The sequence below is a fragment of the Marmota flaviventris genome, chromosome 2 (assembly GCF_047511675.1).
Source record: "Marmota flaviventris isolate mMarFla1 chromosome 2, mMarFla1.hap1, whole genome shotgun sequence".
NCBI lineage: Eukaryota > Metazoa > Chordata > Mammalia > Rodentia > Sciuridae > Marmota > Marmota flaviventris.
The window spans coordinates 136,598,809-136,616,674 of NC_092499.1; the positions used below are offsets into that span (position 1 = coordinate 136,598,809).

Consider the following 17,866-nt stretch of genomic DNA (forward strand, 5'->3'; position numbering starts at 1 on the left):
AATTGAAAAAAAAAAAGGCTAATTAAGATCTTTAATTTGTTGTAATTTTGTCATTTGACAACATTTAACTACATTAAAACAGAGACCCTTAATTTGATTCAATTGGAAATCCAAAATTCCTATAATAATATTTCTATACTGAATTTATATGATTAAAAAAGGGGACACTGTTTAGCTTTTGTTCCTCTACAACCTAGGTTCTAAGTTAACTTTAGCTTTCCTAAAAAGTACCAATTGACAAAACTTTATGGGCTAATCAATATTCGGGCACAAATTACAGTGCCCCAATAATTATGCATATTATACCTGTATGGGTATTTCACCAAATTTAAACATAACGCCCCCTATAGTCTTAAAATACGTATGTAAGCCAGGCATGATGGCACACACCTGTAATACCAAAGTCACTGAAGACTGAGGCAGGAGAATCCCAAGTTTGAGGTTATCTTGTGCAATTTAGTGAGACCCCCATCTCAAAAGAAAACAAACAGGAATTGGGATGTAGATCAGGGTGGAATGCCCCAAATTCAATTCCCAGTAATGCAGAAGAAAAATAAATTAAACTTAAAAAAATTTAAAAGGTAACTTCATGTAAAGAATGGATGTACCAGGCTGGGGATGTGGCTCAAGAGGTAGCGCGCTCGCCTGCCATGCGTGCGGCCTGGGTTCGATCCTCAGCACCACATACAAACAAAGATGTTGTGTCCGCCGAAAACTAAAAAATAAAAAAAAAGAATGGATGTACCTCACTTAAATTGTAGTGTTGCTTAAATTCCCCAGTCATGGTACCCAATACCCTAAAAGAATCTTATATTAGGCTGTGAGTGTAGCTCAGTGGTAGAGTGCTTGCCCTCTATGTGTAAGGTTCTGGGTTCCATTGCTAGCACTACAAAAGAGGGGGGGGGAGGGAGGGAAGGAAGGAGGGAATGAAGAAAAGAAATAGAGAAAGAAAGAAAAAGAAAAGAAGGAAGGAAGGAAGGTTCATTGATCTCTACCTTTGGTGCAGACTTAGGAGAAAAACAATCCTATCAGATTAGGGGTCCATTCTTATGACTTCACTTAACCTAATTAGCTCCTCAAACGCACTATCTTAAAAAAAAAAATCCACAGTAGGTGCTAGGATTTTGACATATGAAATCGGGAAGACACAAACAGTTTGTTCATAGTGGGTGCTTTTTAATGGATTACTACATTCTCTCCCTCTCTTTTTCTTTCTCTCTCTCTCTCTCTGTACTGGGATTTAACTCAGGAGCAATTTGCTACTGAGCTACATTCCCAACCGTTTTTTTTTTTTTTTGAGGCACAGGGTCTCATAAGTTGTTTAGGACCTCACTAAATTGCTGAGGCTGGCCTTGACCTTGTGATTCTCCTGTCTCAGCCTTTTCCAAGCTGCTGGGATTACAGTTGTGTGCCACCATGCCTGGTTGATTACTACATTCTTATTTCTGTGTTCCCATTCATTAGGACTCCTGCACCTAGTATCTAATATTACTAAAATTACTGAATCTAACCAATCACCAACTTGTAAATAATTTGCTTTTATAGTTTTGGTTAGTATGATATGTTCAGGATCTATTTCGACAAGCTTTCAGCTGTAATTTGCCTTTGTCTCTGAAGGAACACAATGTCCATTTTCTAAGCTCAGGGTACAGTTTACCACCACATACAGTTTGATCTTGACTGCACTGGCTTTTCTCCAGGAGCACAGGTGTGACATTACACTGATGATGTTCTTCAAGGAAACTTATCTGACCCACCCATTATAGACATATAAATCCAACATCTTTTGGGGTTTCTCGTAGCAGCATATTGTTCATTTACAAGTTTCACTTTCAAATTAAAAATCTTCAGGCAATCCCATTAGTACCGTCAGAAACTTTTGTACTGAAGAGGCTTTGGCAACCTCTTCTCAGGCCTCCTGCCATCTCCAAACCACATATGATGACCAGAAGTTGCTCCAGGGCTTCTGATGCAAGAAACTACTTACATTCTTTGCCTCCTGCTGTATATCATTAAATCAAAAATAACTAGCTCCATACTGGGTTCTCCTGGAAATAGAGGCACTTGCAGACCTTGAGCCTGTGACCCTCCATACCTAGCTGCCTAGTATATTTCAGATCATGGAAACTGTACCCCACAAGCTCAGCACAGCCTCCTTAAGATTGAATGAAGCCCAACCTGGACCCTATAGTATTACATTCCACCTACAGGAATTGGTGGCTGTCAGATCAGGTGGGGGAAGCATCATTGAGATATCACTCCCGGGTGGAACTCAATCAGACCCACAGAGGGGACAGGGGAAGGGTCTGAGGAGAAACCACGTGGAAGCTCGACCGGACTGGACTTTTATGGGGCTTACAGCAGGAAGGGAAGGGCTTGGGACAGGAAAAGGTGTTTCTAGGGTCCCTTGCCCCCTTGAAGTTGGTCAGGGGAGTTGGCTGAACTCCAAGATTGGCCAGGGGGTCCTACTGATTGACAGGCGTTAGTCAGGAGATCTGGCTGATTGACAGGCGTTTCCAACGGCATCTGATTGATGTTTTTTTCTGGCACGGGCTGCTTTGCTCTAAGTTGCCACTAAGTCGCCACCGACCTAACAGCGGCTTCCTCTGTCCTTAGTCCCTTGCCAGATATAATGCTGCTGGAGAAACTCAGTCTCCTGCAGATCCCTTGGCTACCTGGAAGCCTCCTTGGGATTAAAGGATTGAACAGCAATGTGAACTCATAGACAATATGAATCCCACTGCCAGGCGTCACATGTGGTGGAGCTCAGTGGAATGTTGCTACTTTCCAATTCTTAACCAGGACATCCCTGATAAAGAGCAACATGGAAGTATCAACACACTAGGCCAAACTTCTAGCAGTCCTCTTAGTATGGGATGATTTGGTCGGCAAATATCCCGTTTCACATTTATTAAAAACTGTTGGACCATTACCTTAAAATTGTTTCCTTCAAGGTAAAGGACACTGAGAACTCTTGTCTCACACTCTTTTAAATCAGAATCACAAGATGTCTCTGCATGTATTGAGGCCAAAATACAAGCCCTTAGCAAAACACTCCTTGTTCCCTTTGGAGTTACTGACATTACGGGGAGGAACCAAGATTTTGTTTCTCTTTTCAAAATTTACAATGTTGGGCTCTTGGAAAAGACATTCAATAGAATTTTTATGTCTCTAAGAGGTCCCAAATAGCTGGTTTCACTGAGAAACACAATAGTCTCTTCAAACAGCTTCTTTCAAAATTCCAGCCTGACAAATAAACCTCTAAATGAAACTCTGTTTTCTGCTGGCATTATCTTATTTTTTTTTCTTTTGGTATGGGGATTGACCCCAGGGGTGCTTAAGCACCGAACCACATATTCAGTACTTTTTATTTTTTATTTTGGGAAAGGGTCTCACTAAGTCGTTTAGGGCCTTGTGAAGTTGCTGAGGCTGGCTTTAAACTCACAATCCTCCTCCACAGCTTCTTGAGTCGCTGGGATTATGGGTATATGCCACGGCGCCCAGTATTAATTTATCTTTATACATTTTTTTCCACTCTTGAGGATTGAACCCAGTGAAGCTCTACCACTGAGCTACATCCCTACCTCTTTTTATTGTTATTTTGAGGCAGGGTCTCACTAAGCTGCCCAGGTTGACCTCAAACTTGCAATCCTCCTGCCTCAGCCACTCAAATCACTGGACTTTTTATTCTTTTTGTAGATTGTCCTTACCTTTACCTTGTCTATAGTCTGTTTCTTGCTTGGCTATTTTGCTATTAAAAATATGCTAATTTTAGCTAAGTGTAATGGCACATGCCTGTAATCCCAGCTACTTTGGAGGTTGAAGCAGGAGGCTTAAAAGTTTGAGGACAGCCTAAAAAATAATATAAAGTAAAATAAAATAAAAGGTTTGGGGATATGGCTTAGTGGTAGAATGCTTGACTAGGAAAAAGAAAAGGCAGGAAAAAAATTGACAGATTTCACATAGAAAATGTCACTAATAAAGTAGAAACATATTTGTGGGGTTTTTTATTTGTTTTTGTGGTACTGGGGATTGAACACAGGGTCTCACATGTGCTAGTCAAGTGCTCTACCACTGAGCTACTTCCTCCAATCTTTTTATTTTGAGATAGGGTCTAAGTTGCCCAGTCTGTCCTCAAACTTGCAATCCTCCTGCTTCAACCTCTTGTGTATTTGAAAGGATTATCAGGTTTTGTTTTATTTCTACCAAGGATTGAACCTTGGGGCGCTTGACCACTGCACCACATCCCCAGCCCCCCCCCCCTTTTTTTTTTTAATTTTTTGAGACAGGGTCTACTAAATTGCTTAGGGATTTGCTATGTTTTTGAGGCTGGCTTAGTGATCCTCTTGCCTCAGCCTACCAAACCACTGGGATTACAGCGTGTGCCACTGCACTGGCAGATTTTCAGCTTTTTTTTTTTTTTTTTTTAGTTGTAAATACTTTTTTATTTATTTGTTTTTATGTGGTGCTGAGGATCGAACCCAGGGTCTCGCAAGAGCTAGGCGAATGTTCTATCGCTGAGCCACAACCCCAATCCCAGATCAGCTTTTTGAAAAATAAATTTCATTGTGTATATTTAAGGCATAATACATATGTTTGTGTATATATACAGATAGTAAAAAGATTACTGTCGTCAAGAAAAAAACATATCCATCATCTCAGTTAACCCTTCTTTTTCTTTCTGCGATGAGAGGCTAAAAAACTACTAAGCATGAATGCAATATATGGAATATTTTTATTACTTATAGTGCTCATGTTGTACATGAGACCTCTAGATGTGTTCATTCTGTGTATCTGCTACTTTGAATCCTCTGAACTACCTCTCTGCACTCCACCAGTGTTTTCTCTATATCTGTATATTTGAGCTTTTTTTAGTTTTTATATTTCTCATATAAGATCATGCAATATTTTTATTTTGAGACAGGATCTCGCTAGTTGTTAAGGTCCTCACTAAGTTGCTGAGGCTGGCCTCAAACTTGTGATCGTTTTTGCTGCAGCCTACAGAGTCCTGGGATTTCAGGCGGGCGCCATTACACCCAGCCAACGCTGAGATTTTCAATCCTGTCACAGTCCGGATCCCAGATGCTTGTTCCACATAAACCCTTCACCAATACTAAGCAATACACAAAAAAACATTGACTCCACAAACCAGCCCTAGAGGCCCGGGATTTACTGTCACTTGACCTTCCTTTTGGGACTCTGATTGGGTTTCCTACAGTCATCCCCCCCTAGGGGGCGGGAATAACTGCCAGTGGCAATGTTATTGGTCAACTGCCTCAGGACGTAGCCAATCAGAACCCTCCGACTTGTGGCGCGCAGTGGGCTGGCGCCCGGCGCGGAGGCCGTGGTGGCGGCGCGCGGAGTTTGGTTTCTGGTTCGGCCCAGCAGTATCGTGCGTGAGGGGTGAGTGCCTTGAGCCGCTTGTGAAATTACGTGTGGGCTCTCATGGGCCTAGTTCCTTTCCCGGCAGCCCGGCTCAGAGCTGGAGGCCTCGCTGGTTCCCCTGTTGTTTACCGGTTCTCTTAGGCTCCCCGAGGCCTACCGAAACAGAGGCCCGGGGAAGAGGCCAACCTTGCCGGGTCCCTCCCGGCGTCGGTGGCAGAGCCGGGCCTACCACGCATCCTGTTGACCACGTACTCCCGTGGCTAACACAGTAATTGCGTAGAGTAACCGCGGCGTGATCTTGACCCCGAGTCTGGCACTGCCCCCGTTTCCCTCCCGAGGGGAAATTCAAATGCCTTGCTCTGTTTGAGTGTCTATTGTGTGCCATGTGCCTCGCCCCCATTATCGTGCAATTGTAGCTTTACTGCACTCTCGCAAAGCGTTGTGGTTAAGAACAGACTGCATCAGATTGCCAGGGTTTGAATCCTGGCTCTTGACGCACTAGCTCTATTCACATGTTACTTAGTTTCCGTCAGTCACAAGGGAAAAAAAATGATCTTCCTGAAGTTTTATTAGGATTAAATGATTTAATACATGCAGTAAATGCTTCGAAGAGTTCCTGGAACACGGTAAGGGTTCTGTTATTACCCAGAAGTAGGGAAATTTGTCTTCATTTTAGGCATGAAGAATTTGAGCCACAAAGAGATGATCTCATAAATGATAGAGATCTGAACTAAAAGCTGCCTGATCCCAAAGCATCAAACTCACATCATCAGGCTTTCTTCCACACCCCTCTGCCTTTAAATCAGAAGGTTAAATGTTGGTATGAGATGAAGTAGGCACCTGGAAGCGCCTGATGCCACCAATTTAGATAAATAGGCACTCATGTACCACAGTCTAAGGGGCAGGAATGAGAGACTGGGTGAGAGATCAGGAAACAAAGGATGCAGGTAGAACTTTGGAGAATAGATTCAGTTGAATCAACATTTTGTTAGATGGGCTGGTATACTGTCAGAAAGTTGCTTATAGTTTACTTGGAGGAAACGAGATTTCTAGGTCTTAAGTCTTTTTGAGGGGTGATGGTGGTACTGAGAATTGAACCCTCTGCCACTGAGCCACACCCCAGCCCTTTTTATTTTATTTTGAGAGGGTCTTGAAAAGTTGCAGAGCCTGACCTGGAACTTGATATCCTCTGCCTCAGCCTCCTGAATAGCTGGGATTACCAGTATGTACCACCATGCTCTAAGTCACTTTCAAGGCCAATCACCAAAACAGGCACCTTATCCATATAATTTGTAATCCTACCAGTAACCCAGAAAGGTAATTATTGCCTTCATTTTACTGATGAGGAATTAAGAGTTGAAAATTAGACAAAGACCATCATATTAAATGTGTAGTAAAAGAACAATATGCAGGGGAAATATGTACTTCTACTTAAGAATAATCAGTATTAACTATGGGAGTTAAGGATGGGAAGGAGTGGGATTTCATAAAATCTGAAATGTTTTTTGCCTTTAAAAGAGGAATAGTGGGGCTGGGGTTGTGGCTCAGTGGTAAGAGCACTTGCCAAGCATGTGTAAAGTATGAAGTTCAATCCTCAGCTCCACATATAAATAAATAAATAAATAAGGGTATTGTGTCCATCTACAACTTAAAAAAAGGAATAGGACAGAATTTAATTTTTATATATTTATTTATTTATTTATTTTAACTGTAGGTGGACACAATACCTTCACTTGTGCTGCGGATCAGACCCAGTGCCTCACGCCTGCTAGGCAAGCACTCTACCACTGAGTCACGACCCCAGCCCTGAATTTAAGTTTGGTTGGAAGATACATGAATATCACTCTGTTTTTCATACTTTTGTATATGTATCTTTTTTAAGGTTTTTTTTTTTTTAGTTGCAGATGGACACAGTACCTTTATTTTATTTATTTATTTTTATGTGGTGCTGAGGATTGAACCCAATGCCTCACACATATGAGGTAAAGGCTCTACCACTGAGCTACAACCCCAGCCCCTGTATATTTATTTTTTTCAAGGGAAGAAGGGATAGAATAAAAAGGTCCAAGGTAATTGAAAAATAATTTTGGGAACTTAGTGTTCAAAGCCTCTGGGGGGATCTCAATAACCTGTAGGATAAAATCTCAACTCCTTAGCATAGATTAGGCCTTTGAGCAGTCTGTTTCTCTAACCACATACTCTGCCATCTCCGTTTTAAGTGCACGTAGTGCATAGACTACTCTTTACAAACTCAGTCTTGTCTGGAAGGTTCCACTTTTGTTTTAAGATCCTATTCAGTGTTCTTTGAAAAGCTTCCCTATGATTTTTCTGTTTTTCCTTCCTCTGAGAAACCATAATGCTTTTAAAGACTTTATTGTCAGACTTATCCCATTACATTGTAATTACTTGTTGGCATGTCTATTTCCACTAGTTTAAAAGCATTAATTATGTCTTGCTCTTCTCTACTTCAATGCCTACTGGGCTGCCTGGCACCAAGAAGTTACTGGGTAAATATTAGCTGAATGAAAAATAAAAGTGAAGTTGAATGACGTATTTATGTTGTTCTCTAGAATGGCAAGGAAATATTTGAGTATACTTTGTTTAAAAATTCTATGTTACTGAAACATTCTCGGTATCATTTCAGAAAAACATTTCTGGCATAATCCAATCGTTCACTCACATTACCTGTTTTCATTTTTCATGAATCCTTTCTACATTTTAGCTATAAAATAAGCTGTACATATTTTCTTAGGTAGCTATATTCATAGTGTACTCATAATTTGTTATTTTCCTTTTTTTAGTATTAAATTATTCTATGTAACTATTCAGTCTTTCTGGTTGTCATTTATCTTGTAAATTATCACAAAATTCTTCTTGGTGTGAAATGGTGCCTCATGCTATTAAAAAAAGTCAGACATTTTCCATCAGTTTATTTAGTGTCTATATAATTCTGGTGAACTATGTGTTTATTTACTTATTTATTTTGATCATTTGTTCATAGATACTTGGATGATCTTAACATTTTTTTATTTTTATTTTTTGTGATGAGGATTGAACTCAAGGAAGGATTCACATATGCGAAGCAAGTTGCTCTACCACTGAGCCACATCCCTAGCCCACATATTTTTTAATATTAATCCTTTGTTATTTGTATGTAATTTCTCTTTTTAAAAATTTTATTTTATTTTTTTAAGTGAATTCTCTTTTTTTTTTTTAAAGAGAGAGAGAATTTTTTAAAATATTTTTTAGTTATCGGTGGACACAACATCTTTGTTTGTATGTGGTGCTGAGGATCAAACCTGGGCCGCACACATGCCAGGCGAGCGTGCTATCGCTTGAGCCACATCCCCAGCCCCTTTAAAAATTTTATTATGAGCAACATGATACAGTTAGAAATCATAACTCTTTTTTTTTTTTTGAGAGAGAATTTTTCAATATTTATTTTTTAGCTTTCGGCGGACACAACATCTTTGTTGGTATGTGGTGCTGAGGATCAAACCCAGGCCGCACACATGCCAGGCGAGTGCGCCACCGCTTGAGCCACATCCCCAGCCCCTAGAAATCATAACTCTTTTAGAATTTGTTTAGCAGGTTTTTCAGAAACGCTTCTCTAAAAAAAAATATGTTGTACAAATAGTAAATATAAATGCTAATTTTAAAATTATAATTACATGTAACCATCATTGAGATCAAGAAATAAAACATGGGCTGGGTTGTAGCTCAGTGAGTGCTCGCCTCACACGTGGAAGGCACTGGGTTCCATCCTCAGCACCATGTAAAAATAAAAGGTATTGTGTCCATCTACAACTAAAAAAATATTTAAGAAATAGAACATGATCAATACCTCAGAAGTATGTATTCCTAGAATAGATAAAAGTTTTTTCATTTTAAATATTTTCTATGATTTTAATATGTCTTAATTTATTTTTATTGCTGTTAAATATTTCATTACATTTCCATTCCTACATCAGCCTCCTGAATAGCTGGGAGTACTTGTGTGTACTGCTATACCTGGCTACAATGGAATATTACTAAGCCTTAAAAAAGATGGAAATCCTGCAATATGAAAGATCACAGATGAACCTTCAAGTCTTATTATTATTTGAAATATACCAGTCACAGGACAAATACTACATGATTCTACTTATATGAGGTATCTAAAATAATCCAACTACTGGCAAGTTTTTTTGAAGTCTACTTGTTTTAATTTTATTGTGGTAACATCAAATCTACCATGAATAATTAGCTGTTTTAAAAATGAACAATACAATACAGGCACAATGTTGTACTATTCATTGTAGAAATACTCATCTTTTTTTTTTTTAATATTTATTTTTTAGTTTTCGGTGGACACAACATCTTTGTTTGTATGTGGTGGTGAGGATCGAACCTGGGCCGCATGCATGCCAGGCGAGCACGCTACTGCTTGAGCCACATCCCCAGCCCAGTACTCATCTTCTTTTACTAAAACTTTATACTCTGTGATTAGCAACTTCTTATTCCCTCATCCTCCTATAGCACACCTGGCAACCACCATTCTTCACCTCTCTGATTTTGACTATTTTAGATACCTTATACAAACAGAATCATGTAGGATTTGACCTGTGATTAGCTTATTTCAAATAGCAATATGACCTCAAGGTTCATCTGTGTTGTTTCATATTGCAGGATTTCCATCTTTTTATAAGGCTGTGTAATAGTCCATTGTAGCCAGGTATAGTGATACACACTTGTCCTCCCAGCTACTTTGGGAGGCTGAGGCAAGAGGATCACAAGTTCAAGGCCAGCCTGGGCAACTTATGAGATCCTGTCTCAAAATTTAAAAGAGCTGGTGCTGTAGCTAAGTGGTGTAGTGTTTGCCTAGTGTACGAGAGGCCCTCGGTTCAATTTCCAGTACTACAAACAAAAAACACTCCAGGGCTTGGGTTGTAGCTCAGTGTGGTAGGGCACTTGACTAGCATGTGTGAAGCACTGGGTTCAATTCTCAGACCGACATATAAATAAGTAAAATAATAATTTTAAAAAAGAAGTCACATTATTTATTGAAAAAAAAATTCTATTGTATGTGTATACTACTGCAAGGGAAATCCCATATCCTGGGGTCTGGGCATACCTGTAATCCCAGTGATTTCAGAGGCTGAGGCACAAGTGTCATTCGTTCAAGGCCAGCCTTGATAGACATACTGGTTCAAAGTAAAGTTTTTAGAAAGGGCTGGGGATATTAGTTCTGGGTGAGAGAGAAATCCCATATCCTCTCTCCTCTATAACCACATAAAAGTTGATTTCTGACATAATGATTATGTTATGAATAGCAATGAACTTTTCCCCCACAACAATAATTCTTCATGTCTCCATCCGGTAACCACTGACCATCTACCATTTGACTCAGTTCTGTCACTGTAGACACCCCCTGCCCCCATGTTAAGAGCTCATTCCCACCAGACTGTATGTACCTCCTGCACTCTTTGCTTTTGCTTCAGACTTCAATCATGAGTGGTGGATCCCCACATTATCCACAACTTCTGTCCAGATTGACTATAAATCAGAACCCCATTTGGGTTTCCATAATTTGCTAAAACAGGTCACAGAACTCCAGGGAGAACAGTTTGCTTACTAGATTACAGCTTATTAGAAAAGAATACAACTCAGACAGCCAGATGGAAGAGGTAAGGAATGTGGGAAAGGGACATTAAGCTTTTATGCCCTCTCCAGTTGTACATCTTCACCAACCCAGAAGCTCTCTGAGTCTCATCCTTTTGGGTTATTATGTAGGCTTTGTTGCCTAGGCATAATTGACTATGTAATTGGCCATTAGTGATTAAATCAATCTCTAGCACCTCCCTGCACGCCCCTCCCTAGAGGAAGTGTGTTTTAAATGTAAACTGTTGACAACAAGAGTATGATGATGCATGTTTGTAGTCCCAGCTGCTTAGAAACTGAGGCAGGAGGATTGCAGAGTTTCACAAAGTTCCTTAGAGAAACACTAAATTGCTGAGGCTGGCTTTGAACTTGCAATCCTCCTGCCTCAGCCTCCTGAGTTCCACGCCCAGCAATACCTCAATGCTCAATGTTTTTTTTTTTTTTTTTTTTTTTTTTTAGTTTTAGGTGGACACAGTATTTTTATTTTTTATATTTATGTGGTGCTAAGGATCGAACCCAGTGCCTCATTCATGCTAGGCAAGCCCTCTACCACTGAGCCATGACCCTGGCATACCTCAATGTTTTTAAAATGATTTTTTCATTAGACTTTATATAATCTTGCTTTTTGGTTGTTTTTGAAATTTTGCATCTCCATATAAATCTGAACTTAGCAATTAAGTTCATGTTGGAAAAAACGTTAGCATTTTGATTGGAATTGCATCAAGTCATACATCAACTTGGGAGAACTGCATCTTTTTTTTTTTTTTTTTTAACCCTGGTATTGGGAATTGAATCCAGGGGTGCTCTACCATTGCACCACATCCCCACCGCTTTTTCTGTTTTTATTTTGAGACAAGGTCTTGGTAAGTTGCCCAGGCTGGCTTCAAAATTGCTATCCTTTTTTTTTTTTTGTGGGGAGGGGTACCAGGGATTGAACTCAGGGGTACTCGACCACTGACCCGCATCCCCAGTCCTATTTTGTATTTTATTTTAAGACACAGTGTCACTGAGTTTCTTAGTAACTTTCTTACTTTTGCTGAGGTTGTCTTTGAACTCATGATCCTCCTGCCTCAGCCTCTGAGCTGCGAAGATTACAGGCATGGGCTGCCATGCCTGGCAAAAATTGCTAACCTTTTACTTTAATCTCCCAAGTCACTAGAATTACAGGCATATGCCACCCTCCCTGGTTAGAATTAACATCTTCACAGTATTGTTTTCTAATCACGAATATAGTTCATTTGTTTATTTGTTTCTTAATAAAAATAATGATATACTGTTTTCTGAATAGATATAATGGCCATAATTTTTGTATATTTTGGGGAGTATTTAAATTTTGATTTTATTATAAATAAGGTTTCTGAAGTTTTCTAGCTGTTTATTGCTGATATATAAAAATAGAATTAATGTTTGTATATTGATCTCATATCTAGCAGTTTTCATAAATAGCTGCTGTATCAAATTACCACAAAGTTAGTGGCTTAAAAAGACACAGATTTATCTTACTGTTCTGTAGTTTAGAAACTGACTGTATCTTACTGGCTAAAATTGAGGTGTTGGCAGGCTGTGTTCCTTTTTGAGGGCTCTAGGGGAGAATGCACTTTCTTTCCCTTTTCAGTTTCGGGAGGCTAATCACATCCCTTAGCTTGTCTTGTTCCCCCTGTTATTAGAGCCAGTCAACACTGGGCTGAATCCTTCTCAAGTTGCCATCTCTGATTCTGTCACATGATTCTCTTTCCCACTTAAAAGGGTACTTATGATTATATGGGGACCAACTGCATAATTCAGTATAGTTTTCCTTTCTTGCCTTGGTTTTATTTCATTTTGATCCTATTTAAATAAATATTTAAATACCTTTGCTATGCTTGACAAACTTCCCAAAATCAAATTCTTTTTTTTTTTTTTTAAAGAGAGAGAAAGAATTTTTTAATATTTATTTTTTAGTTTTCGGTAGACACAACATCTTTATTTTAATTTTTTTATGTGGTGCTGAGGATGGAACCCAGTGCCCTGCACATGCCAGGCGAGCGTGCTACCTACCGCTTGAGCCACATCCCCAGCCCCCAAAATCAAATTCTAAAATTAAGTCTTTTCAGTCGAGAGCTAACTTTGGGATTTCCAGAGGGGCCCTGGAAGTACCAAAGGCATGTATTACACTTACATTCGTCAAAGGCATGTATTACACTTACATTCGTATGAGTACATTGGGTTTCTTTGGTATTGGGGATTGAACCCAGAGGCACTTAACCACCAAACCATATCCCTAGTCTTTTTTATTTTTTATTTTGATCTAGGTTCTTTTTGTTTTTTTTAAGAGAGAGAGAGAGAGAATATGAATTTTTAAAATATTTATTGTTTAGTTTTCTGCAGACACAACATCTTTATTTTATTTGTATGTGGTGCTTAGGATGAACCCAGCGCCACAGGCATGCCAGGCGAGCGCGCCACCGCTAGAGCTACATCCCTAGCCTCTGATCTAGGTTCTTGATAAGTTGCTGAAGCTAGCCAAACTTGTGATCCTCCTGCCTCAGCTTCCTGAGTTGCTGGAATTATAGATGTGTACCACCCCTTTTGATTTTTTATTTTGAGATAGGTCTCTCTAAGTTGCTGAGACTGGCCTTGAACTTGGGATCCCTCTACTTTAGCCCCCTGAGTTGCTGGGATTATAGTCATGTGCCTCTACACCTGGCATGTATGAATGTATTATTATTATTATTTTTAACCATTATGTGGTGAGAATCGAACCCAGTGCCCCACATGTGCTAGGCAAGTGCTCTATCATTGAGCTACAACCCCAGTCCCATATGAATGCATTGTTAATATGTATTTCAAAATTGTACGAGAGTCCTAAAATTTTCATTTGTCTTGATACATGTTTTTGTTTTTTTTTTATCAATACTGGGGATTGAACCCAGAAGGCATGCTATCTCTGAGCTACATTCTTAGCCCTTTTTATTTTATTTTGGGACAGGGTCCTCCTAAATTGCCCAGGCTGACCTGGAACTTGGGATGATCCTTTTGTCTCATATACCTGTGTAGCTGGGATTACAGATATGTTACCACCCCTGGCTATCTTACTGTATGTTGTGTCATAATTGTAATGTCAAATTATTGTATGCTGCAGAAATAACGATTTCTTTATCCTTTGTGAATGGTCATTGGATCTTTAATCATGGCTGTTTTAGTCTTGCCACAGCTAAATTGCTTTATTCTGATGCCTTTCTGGAAGGTTTTGTAAATAACTATCTTTTTTTTGAGGGGGCTGGGTATCAGGGATCTCAGGGGCACTTGACCACTGAGCTACATCCCCAGCCCTATTTTATATTTTATTTAGAGACAGGTCTCACACTGAGTTGCTAAGTGCCTCGCTTTTGCTGAGGCTGGCTTTGAACTCGGGATCCTCCTGCCTCAGCCTCCTGAACTGTTGGGATTATAGGTGTGTACCGTTGTGCCTGGCACCAAAAGCTATATCTAAAAGTGCAGTGCCATAAAGGAGGTTCACAGAAACTGAAAAGTATTGTGACAAATACAGATTTCCAATAACTTTGGACTGGGTAAGAATTTTTCAAAACTCTAATGAAGAAACCGATGGGTTCAAGAAAATGCTAACCAAAATTTGGAAGAGGAAAATTAATTACCATGAGTATAAATGAAGTGATAAAAAAGTATAATTTAAAAAATGAAAAAAATGTGTTATTTAGTCTTCCTATTTTAAGATCAGCTGTTTAGCAGCCTTAATTCCATCTGTGATAATAATTCGCTTTTATCACATAACCAAACTTATTCACAGCTTTGAAGTGTTATTATGTAGACTTTGGATCATAGGCTCCAGGGCATTATTCAGCCATTTACACTCACTTAAGAATTTTAATAATTAGCCAGGCACAATGGCTCATGCCTGTAATCCTGGTGGCTCAGGAGGCTGAGGCAAGAGGATTGAGAGTTCAAAACCAGGCTTAACAATTGAGTGAGTCCCTAAGTTACTTAGTGAGACCCTGTCTCCAAATAAAATATAAAAAGGGCTGGGGATGTGGCTCAGAGGTTAAGTACCCCTGGATTCAATCCCTGGTACACACACACAAACACAAAAGAATTTTAATAATTAAACTGAAGATTCTTCTAGATCTCTCTATGTACAGTCATATCATTTGTGATTCCTAATGGTTTTGCTTCTTTTCAATTATTGTACTCCCCCTCCCCGCTTTTTGGCACTGGGGATTGACACAGGGGCAGTTTACCACTGAGCTACTTCCCCAGCCCTTTTCATTTTTTATTTTGAGACAAGGTCTCACTAAATTGCCAAGGCTGGTCTCAAACTTGTGATCCTCCTGTCTCAGCCTCCCAAGTGGCTGGGATTATAGCTATGTGTCACCATGCCCAAAAGTTATTGTACCTTTTATTTGTTTTTCTTATTTACTGCTCTGGCTTGGATTCCCAGTGCATAAAAGTGGTGATAATGGGCATTCTTGATTCTTGTATTGAATTTTTTTTTTAACTTTCCTCTAGTCAGTTTTAATGAATGGTAGTTATTGTGTAATATGTTATACAAGTTCAGGGTGAAGATTTTCTAATAAATCTTCTCTAATACTAAAATTGCTTCTTTTTCATAGCATCCAAAGGCCCACTCTGAGATGGGAGAAGACTGGGCCCTGAGTTTCTTGGAAGAAATCATACCTCTTTACAAAGAGATAGCACAGGGAGAGCCAGTTCTAGACCCAAAGAAGGTTTTATAGGCAATAAACGTGCAGCTCTATTCTTCTAAAAAATGAACTACTTTTTAATCCCCAGGTAATTTTCAACAGTGCAGTGGTTTATGAGGTTTTTTGTTTGTGTGTGTGTGGCAGAGGGCCTTGGGCTCCTCTGGGAACCTTTCCTCTCCCTCTACCAACAATGGTAGTGAGCCAGGGCTCAGTTGGCCTTGGCCCTCTTGTACGAGTTGTGCTTCGTGATCACAGGGCCCTTGTTGTGAAAGGCCTGCAGAAGCCTGTGTGACGGCTTCTTCAGCATCAGCGCTTATTCTCTCCATCATTCAGTGATCATCCATTACATGGCTAGGAAGCAACAACACTGGTTGGCTAGGGGCAAGGGGACCTGGTAGAATGGCAACCCTTAAGGATGGTACCAGCCCAGTCACAGACTCATTGTTTTTTAGTGCTTGATGGAAGATGGTTTAGGGGTCGTGTTTGATGTTTGCTTGTTCCTCTCCAGAAGTGGCATTGTACTTCTCAAACTGCTTGCTTTTTACAGATTCCAGAGTCTGGTTCATGAGGGATCTGGCCAGTACTTTGTTTCCTCTTTTTATCATCATGTTGGTGAATCTACTGATCACTACATCTTCAAACACAGTTTGTTTTTGTCATTGGGGCAGTGTTGATGAGCTGAGTTTTCTTGAGCTCCTGGTCATATTTCTCCTGCTCAGTGAGCTCAGTCACAGGCTTGTGGTAATGTTCTTTGTCAATTGGGGATTCCCCAAATTCAGGACCACAGATTCTCCACATTACCTGGGTTTGCCCTAGAAGTGGACAGACAGTACACTGCATGCCTAGTGTCAGGCCCAACCAGCCTCACAGAGACTTCAGTGTGGGGCTCTTGTATTATTCCTTTTTTTTTTTTTTTTTTTAAAGAGAGAGAATTTTTTAATATTTATTTTTCAGTTTTTTCGGCGGACACAACATCTTTGTTTGTACATGGTGCTGAGGATCGAACCCAGGCCACACACATGCCAGGCAAGTGCGCCACCCCTTGAGCCACATCCCCAGCCCTTGTATTATTCTTGATCTAAAAGGAAAAGCTTTCCAAAGTTCACCTTACTGCAGATTATTATATTTTAAAATATATATCCCTCTGTCAGGTTAGGGGAGTTCCCTTCTATTTCTTGTTCAATAAGTATTTTCGTCATGAATGGATTTCATTGTGAATGGATGTTTAATTATTCTGTTTATTTTGTAGATCTTGGAAGTGATATTTATATGACTTTCTGCTTTCATTTTATATTATGATGAGTTTATTAGTTGATTTTTTTCTAATGCTGAACCAACCTTGCATTACTGAGATAACAGAACTTGGTCATGGCTTATTTTATGTATGCTGGATTTGGTTTGCTAATTTAGTGTTTGAAATTTTTGCATCTATTTTTGTGAATAAGAATTAGCCTGGAATTTTTCACAGTTGAACTGCCCTTGAAGGATTCAGTTTCAAGATCGTGCTAGCTTTGTAGATTGAGGTGGGAAGTTCCTTCTTCTATACTTTGGAGTAGTTTATGTAAAATTGGAATCTTTTATTGACATAAATGTTCATAAAAAGTAATATATATGGTCTTGATGTTATCCTTATGGGTAGAATTTTTTTTTTTTACTGTAGATATGACTTCTTAAGTTTCTGTTTCTTTTTGTTTGTTTTGACAAATTAATCTTTTAAAAATTTACCCATTTCATATAAATTTTAAAATTTATTGCCACAGTTGTTCATAACAACCAATTATTATGTGTTCATATCTATGCTGTATGCAAAGATTCTTTTCAGTCCTTAAATTATTTGTGTATGTCCTTGTTAGCTTTCTGCCACTATAACAAAGTAATTGAGATAATTAACTTATGAAGAAAATAGGTTTATGGTGGCTGTTAATCTTAGAGGGTCCATCTATGATTGATTGGTCCTGTTTCTTTGGGCCTGTGGTGGTACATCATGGTGGGAATGTGGCAAAACAAAAGTGCTCGCTCATAGCCAGGAAGCAAAAACATGAAAGCAATTAGGTTCCCATGGTCCCCTTTAAGGCCATGTCCCCTGTGACCTTAAGACCTTCCACTAGGTCCCACCTCTTAAATGCTGTAACACCTCCCAATAG

General features: G+C 39.4%; 1 protein-coding gene and 1 pseudogene across 1 annotated transcript in view; one reads left to right on the top strand and one right to left on the bottom strand.

The window, feature by feature from the left end:
* Positions 1 to 5,359: 5,359 nt before the first annotated feature.
* Blm (BLM RecQ like helicase) overlaps positions 5,360 to 17,866 on the top strand; it is a 103,544-nt gene continuing 91,037 nt past the window's right edge. Inside the window, exon 1 of the mRNA XM_027955107.2 lies at positions 5,360 to 5,403. The gene's annotated coding sequence lies outside the window, so the exon portion shown is untranslated. The remainder of the gene's footprint in view (positions 5,404 to 17,866) is intronic.
* Positions 15,904 to 17,067, bottom strand: LOC114108012 (small ribosomal subunit protein uS7m pseudogene; annotated as a pseudogene).